This window comes from Cajanus cajan, chromosome 9, assembly GCF_000230855.2.
Source record: "Cajanus cajan strain Asha chromosome 9, NIPB_CcT2T_4, whole genome shotgun sequence".
NCBI classification, from domain to species: Eukaryota; Viridiplantae; Streptophyta; class Magnoliopsida; order Fabales; family Fabaceae; genus Cajanus; species Cajanus cajan.
Genome location: NC_138525.1, coordinates 171,180 through 179,417, shown reverse-complemented (window position 1 = coordinate 179,417; position 8,238 = coordinate 171,180).

Genomic DNA, 8,238 nt, shown 5'->3' with positions numbered 1-8,238 from the left:
TGATTATTGTTAATTCCACTATGACCTTAGTCAGTAATTTTTTATTCTTCTGGCTCCCTGTTTATAATTTTTTTGTTATTTTTAGGTTTGATATTCGATATGAAATGATGTTAAAATGGATATGATTCGAGGAGCACTTATGTTAGGGCATCAAAATATTCATGCAAGCTATCGCTAGCTAACTAGTAGGGTTAAAGTGCATACCATCCTGATTCTAGTATAATTACAATAATAAAACTATACTTTAAATATATTTTTAGTTCTTATATATAATTTTATGAACGTGTAATTTTGGTCTTAAATTTTTTATATTATAAATTTGGTTTTTCTAATTTTTAAAATTTAATATTAGTTCACCATAAATATATCATCTAAAATTTTTTTAAAAAATGGTAAGTTGAAACACGAGTAATATTATATAACAGTTATTTAGGCATATGTTGAGTTTTGTATAATTAAGGAACAATGTTATTTTTTCACTAAAAATTTCTTATGTTCCTTTTTTCTATTTCAATTAAATCTATTAAAATAATTTAATTTTAAATTTTTTAATATTATTATGTTCATACGTTATTAACTAACTTTCAAATAGTGTCACTCACATTTGTTAGTATTTTTTGTTTAATTTTAAATAATGTTAATGATAATGATGAACTAACATTGTTTAAGTTTGAAAATTATTAGATTCTTACAAAAAAAATTAAAGACCTAAATTGCACATTTTAAAAAAAATTATAGGACCAGAATTTAAGTATAAAAATATGACATGATATTTGATAAATTAAGAAAAATAATGATGATAGTAATGATTATGATTTCGTATAAGCAAAATAAATATATTTTACATAAATATTAGAGTAATTTTTACCTTTTTTTTCAAAAGACATGCGTTTTTTTTATTATATTGTTTTAATTCTCTTTTATATTATGATACAATTTCCTTTATTTAACAAATTCAAGTATATGAACATGAGACTTTATTTTAAAATTGTCTTAACTTTATTTAAAAAAAATATTACCAAAACATTTTTTACACTATCATTTTATTAGAGATGCAAGTATTATATCATTAATATTCTTTCCTCTTGGTGTAATAGCTCAACAACCCGCATGTGGATATTGTCCGTTTTGTCCGAATTGTGAAGTCCCACATCGGTTAGGAAGGAGAACGAAGCATGCCATATATATGGGTGTGGATACCTTCCTTGTGTGGACGCGTTTTGGGGTGACATGCGTGCCATTGCCAGAAGCAAAACCGTGAGGGCTGCGGCCAAAGCGGACAATATCCACATGCGGGTTGCTGCTGGGCTGTTACATTTGGTATCAGAGCCTGGACCCGGGCCGGTGTGCCAGCGAGGGCGCTGGACTCCCTTGAGGGGGGTGGATTGTGTGAAGTCCCACATCGGTTAGGAAGGAGAACGAAGCATGCCATATATATGGGTGTGGATACCTTCCTTGTGTGGACGCGTTTTGGGGTGGCATGCGTGCCATTGCCAGAAGCAAAACCGTGAGGGCTGCGGCCAAAGCTGTTACATTTAAGAGTAAAATTTTATTATTATTATTATTATTATTTCTATTTATTTCAAGACTTGTGAACCTATGAGTTTTTATTAAAATATGTGGACCCTTCTTGATGTTATATTTATTGAATTATTCTTATTGTTGTTACTTATCTATTATGGGGTAGAAGGGTGTCACATTTAGTGGTATCAGAGCAGGTCGATCCAATCGGCCGTGAGTTATGAGTCTACTATGCTTGTTTGGTAGATGAATGATGGAATATGTTTTGCTTTATGATGAGGATAATGATGATGATGATGATGTTTCCCTTGTGTTGTTAGTGTTGTGCTTACACTTATATTGTTTTCTCAGAATTTGGCTGAAAGACATGATATAGCTTAGTTGGGGCTATTCATGATTGCTTATTTGTTTTGATACTTCTTGCTTACGTAAGAAGTAGTGGTTGAGTGGTATCGCTCGTATTGCAAGCATATGTGCCAGTAGTAGTGGACGAAGCCTTGCTAATCAACTAGAAATTATTGGGACCTTAGATTTGGGTGAGACATTGATTTGTCGAGAGTTTACGGTTAATGGAGTTTCTAGAATCTATAGTTGTAGCGATTGAATCCAAGGAGGTTGTATATGAGAATTGGAGTTTTGGTATCCTTGATGAGAGATTAAAATGTAGGTAATTCCCTTGAGTGTTGGTGTTGGCATGTTTACCGTTTATGGTTTAGGTAGCATGTGAGTTTTATTTTCTAAGTCTGTTGTGCTAAATATGTGAGTTGTTTGGTTTAGGATTGTAGTGGGAAGCTTGAATATGAAGTTGAGGTGTGAGTTTGGAAGGGTTGATGTATTTTTGTGGCCTTAGATATATTGATATACTATTGCTGTTTGGTGTAGAGGATATTTTCGCTGCAGTTTTGTTGTGCCATTATGACTACCATATTGACAGATTTAGATTTTATGATCTTCATTAAAAGTTGTAGCCTTAGACGTTATCTTTCCAATGGAATTGGAATCAGGTAAAACGGAGGTCTATAACTCCAGTTATAGCTACTTTGGTGATCAAAGGTCTAGCTGTAAGCGCCGAATATATCTGCTGCGGTTTTTGAAATTTTTAGCTAAGAAGAGGATCTTTTAGAATTTTATGTCTTCATAAGAGTTTTAACTTATTCTCTTAGCTTTCTTTTGAGATAGGTTTGAGATCATTTGGATGAGTATAACTCTCTAGGTGTCATTTTCTTTGATCATTGTTGAAGGGATATGTATGGTGTCATGATATTTTTGAATCGTTAGACAATGCAAGGATAAAAATTGATTTTTGTCATGATTCTAAGATGTTAGGTGGATTGAGAGGTTGTTTAAGATTGTATGATATTATGTGGTAAAGTTGATTCATGCTTTATGGTGTAAACGATGATTGATTTGTATATGCTTAGGGATAGTATATATGAAGATTTTAAAGTAGGTATTCTAATATGATTTGATATGCATGTATGTATATATGAGGATAGATGACTTTATGGATCAATTAGTGGATGTTTGTGTATTAATGAGATTGATCTTAGGATGTGATATCACCATATTAAGAGTTAAGTGTGAAGATATATCCAAGATAAATTTAGGATAGATTATCTAAGTATGATTTTTGACTGTATGAGATGAGTGTTCTAGGCCATGTAATTTTCTTGCGGAGGTATAACGTAGATCTATCTAAGATAGAAGTTGTGCTTAAGTGAGAGATACATGAGTCTATTAGCGAGGTTATGAGTTTCTTGGATTAGCTCATTGTTGTTGGATATTTATTGAGTAACTTTCTAAGATAGCATTACCTTTGAACATATTGAGTAAGAAGAGTTTTATTTTTGTGTGAGATAGTAAGTGTGATAGTAGTTTCCAAATTCTTAAGGAAAGATCGACTAGTGCGCTAGTGTGAGCATTGGCCGATCTTAGTAAGCCTTTTGTGATATATAATTATGCTTCTAAAGATATGTTTGGGAGGAGTATTGTGACAAGAAGGAAAGGTAGTAGGTTATGATTTTAGGCAATTGAAAATTCATGAGAGGAATTTTCTTATCTATGACCTTGAGTTAGTAGCTTTAATATTTATACTAAGATTTGGAGACATTATGTATATGATTCCAAGCTTGAAGTATTTTTTGATCGTTAGAGCCTTAATTATCTGTTGACTGAGTAGTTAATTATGTGACTAAAGAGATAGTTTAATTTCTAGAGGACTAATATTTCAAACTTAGTTGTTAATTGAGTAAAGCTATTGTGGTAACCGATGTTTTGTGTAGGAAACATTTATATTTATCTTCCCTTATGATTAGAGAGATGAATCCTTTTGGCTCAAATTAGAGATTTAAGTTTGGCTTATAAGGTTACTCTTAGTAGTGTGAGACTAAGTATGACTTGAGTAACGAATGGATTGTGTGAAGTCCCACATCGGTTAGGAAGGAGAACGAAGCATGCCATATATATGGGTGTGGATACCTTCCTTGGGTGGACGCGTTTTGGGGTGGCATGCGTGCCATTGCCAGAAGTAAAACCGTGAGGGCTGCAGCCAAAGCGGACAATATCCACATGCGGGTTGCTGGGCTGTTACACTTGGATTAAGATATACATTCTCCAGATAGTGTAAAAGTAAAACATATTTCATATATTGATTTGAATTTATATAATAAAGTATCATATAATTTTTAAATTTTAAAAAAAATTATAGATTTGATCTATCTATTAAAATATTTTAATTTAATGGTTGAATCATTAAAATATTATGTAAAACATGAGTTGTTGAATGAAGTAAGTTTATCAAAACTATTGAGATACAAACAAGTCTCACATGATAAAATAAGACAAGATATAACAATTTATATAACACATATATACTTCAATGATTGAGAGGCCTTTTAGGTAATGACCAAAAGTAAAACTGTTAGGGCTTAGGCCCAAAGCGGACAATATCTCATCATTGTGGAGTATGATTGTGTAATAACCTTCATAAAATATCCCCTCATACAAATACCATAAAATAATCCTTTTAGTGGTATCAGTAGGCATGACAACAGGACGGGGCGGGGGCAGGTTTTACGTTCCCCGCCCCACCCCCGCAAATTTAAACCGTCCCCCCCCGCCCCCGATACCCGCTGGGGATAAAATCTGGATCCCCATCCCCGCCCCCGACGGGGTTCAGGTTTCCCCGTCCCACCCCCGCCCTCGCTCTATTTTTTTTCTTTTTTCTTCTTTTTTTTATAAATAAATATGAACAATTTAAAAAAAATAATAAAAAGTAAAATAATATAAATTTTTACGTATAAATATTTTTAATTTTAGTTTATGTATATATAAAAATAATTTTTTAATTATATTATTAAGCGGGGCGGGTATGGGGGCGGGGGCGGAGTGGGTATTAACATCCCCGTCCCCGTCCCCGCCCCCGATTTTATCAATCGGGGAAAACTTAAATCCGAATCCGAACCCGAATTCGATAAACACGGGGTTTTCCCGTCCAAATCGGGACGGGTTCGGGCGGGTACCTCCGGTGGCGGGTTAGATTGTCATGCCTAGGTATCAGGACGCGATAACAACCCTCATAACTCATCGATAAAATAAAACAAGATATGCAATTGTTATAAATTCTTTTAATACCAGTTGAATTGTCACTAATGAAAAAATAGATAAATAAATTTATCAAGAAATCCAACACAATTAATTGAGGAGAATTCAAGAGTGTTATAAAATATAAATCAACTTGATGCCTAAGTTGATTTCTGGATATAAACAACATGCAAATAAATTTGCACAATTATTGTATTTTTACTCTAATAGTGAAAGGAGGTCACTTGGTAACAAACTTGAGAGTGAATTTGAGAAATCGCACGAACTTGACATACCACGTGTAATTTCTGCAGAATTGTTATCCAATTCCAGACCAACATGCCCTGTCTTGATGAGTCTGGATTCAATAAAATTTTCATTTTTCTAAAAAAAAAAGAATCCTAGAGTTAGTTAATTGCAATTAGGGTCTAGGCCTTATATGTTTGTATGATTAGAATCGCAAATTCTATGTTATTTGGATAATGGGTTTAGGAAGAACAAAAGAAAAGATTAATTCATGAAAAAGAATGATGAGTCTTACCCATAATTTTTTATCTGTAATGAAAAGAAAAGGATGGTTGAGAAGCATGTTGGCAGTGGACCTCTGAGAAGAGTTCTTGAGAAAGCACTTATTCAAGAAATCTTGACAAAGAAGATTTATTCAAGAAATCTTGACAAAGAGGAGTGAAATCAGAACCTTCTGATTAAAAGAGGTAGGTATAAAACTTATTCACTAAGACCTTTAATTAGTTGGTTGTCCTTGGTGGCTTCAGGTCGATCAACTTCTTATTGTGGGAACTCTGGGTTCTTTCCTTTCTCCAACATAAACCCTTTTCATGCGTTACTTTATCACCTTTCTTAATATCTTCAATAACATTTTGCATCAAGTTCACAACAAATTTAGGGAATAGTTATTCTTGTGCTTCAAACCTATTCATAGAGGATGTTACATGTCTCAGTTGCATATCCAACTTCTGAATGCTTCTTCTTACATCATGTTTGAATTGTTGAGAATCAATAACAAGGGTTTTAGCCATATGCTTTATAGACATAATTGGGTTCGAATTGTGGTAAGGACTAAATTCTCTTGGGTTAATTCTCGTTTAAGTGCTTTCACTTGATTCATTGAAACTTGTTTGACAAGAGACATTAGATTATTAACTAGAGTTTCCATCAAGGCTAAAAACATTTGTCTCATGAGGTGTATCCTGATATAGAATCTCTGTGAATTTGCTAGCACAATAGAAATTAAGTCTTTTGCATCTTATTAGTGTTATATATAATCATTATAGATTATATATATATATATATATATATATAAGTTTATTTGATACATAAATATATAAAATTTAACAATATATATATATATATATATATATAAGTTTATTTGATACATAAATATATAAAATTTAACAACATATATTTGTTGAGCTTAGGAGAGCTTGAAGCTTAAAGAGTTTTGATGATCACAACATGCAACAACTTGGAGAGCACAAAAACAAAGTTAAAGAAGAGTCAAAGAGAATGTTATGAACTGGAACTATGTAATAGAACTTAGGAAATGAATTTTTGTAATTGTGTGTGCTTTGTGCATTGAGCAAATCTTGTCTAGGATTAAGTAGGGAGTAGATGATGATGAGTTAAAAACATTGGAGAGTTATTTTGAGGCTTAAAATGAAATTTTAAGAACTAACTCAAAATAATCGATTATTGTTAAATATAATCGATTATTTCAGCAAATGGGCTAAGTGGCATGCCTTGCTGTAATAATCGATTATTTGCCAAAATAATCGATTATTTCAGAAACAACTCTCTGGAATAATCGATTATCCAGCTAAATAATTGATTAAATTGTTCTTGGTTGATTTCCAGAAATCTGAAGAACAAAATAATCGATTATTCTTTAAAATAATCGATTATCTGGGTTTGAACTTTTATAAATAGACTTGAACTCTTTTGAAACTTAAGACAATTGAGTAAGAACTGATAATCAACTTGTGAAAACGTTTTAGAGAGTCTGTGTGACATCTTTGAGAGTTTTCTTTGTGAAATCCAAGAGAAAAACGTTTGTGAAAAGCTTGTGAGGAAATCATCATCATCATCATACTCTTGAAAGAGGAAGACAAAGATTTGTTCAAGAATTCCAGGTGAATTCGTTCCATTTTAATTCTTTGTGAATCTTTGTGGAAAATCTTGAGAAGGGGTTCTCAAGTGGTGAAGTTTCTTGTAGTGGGATCTATAAGGGTTGCTTTCTTGGGGTCAAGAAAGTGGTTATCTTTTAGTAGTGAAGTATATGCATGTGTGTTTGCTTGTAAACCTTCTTGCTTAAAGATAGTGGAAAAATCTTAATCAGGTGGTGATTAAGGACTGGATGTAGGTCACATGTGGAGTGGCTGAACCAGTATAAAAGACTTGTGCAATCTTCTTCTACCCTATCTCTTATATTGTGTAATTCATTGGTGGAACTTTAAAGAAGATAAAACTTGATTAATAAGTGCATGTGAATCTTGATGGTTTGAATCTGTAATTGAATATTATTGCTGAACCTTACTGTGTTGAATCAAGTGAGCACATTGCATTCATATCATCATAACAAGTCTTTAGGAGGGCTTTATTTGAAAATTCTGTCATAGAAAAGTTTTGATTGAAATTAAGATCCAAAAACTCTGATAAATTTTTAAAGGGTCATTAAATCCAATTCACCCCCCCTCTTGGATTGTGCCATTCTTTTCTATCAATATTGTGTCACTATAATATATATCACTACATGATTTTTTTTTTGTAATGTGAGGTTATAATTTAATTTTCTTTATTATTGAAATTTGAATCAATTTATTTTTATTTGTATCAAAATCACACTTTTGTAATGATTTGGATAGAATATGAAAATTTGTGATCAATACTCCCCTTATTTATATATATATATATATATATATATATATATATATATATATATATATATATATATATATATATATATATATATATATATAAAAGAAGAAAGATTTGTTTACTTTAGATTGGAATTAATAAAATAAAATATAAAATAATTTTTAAATTTTTAAAAAATTTATAAACTTGATATATGCATTAAGAACTTTAATTTTAATGGTGAGATTATTGAAATTTAATGTA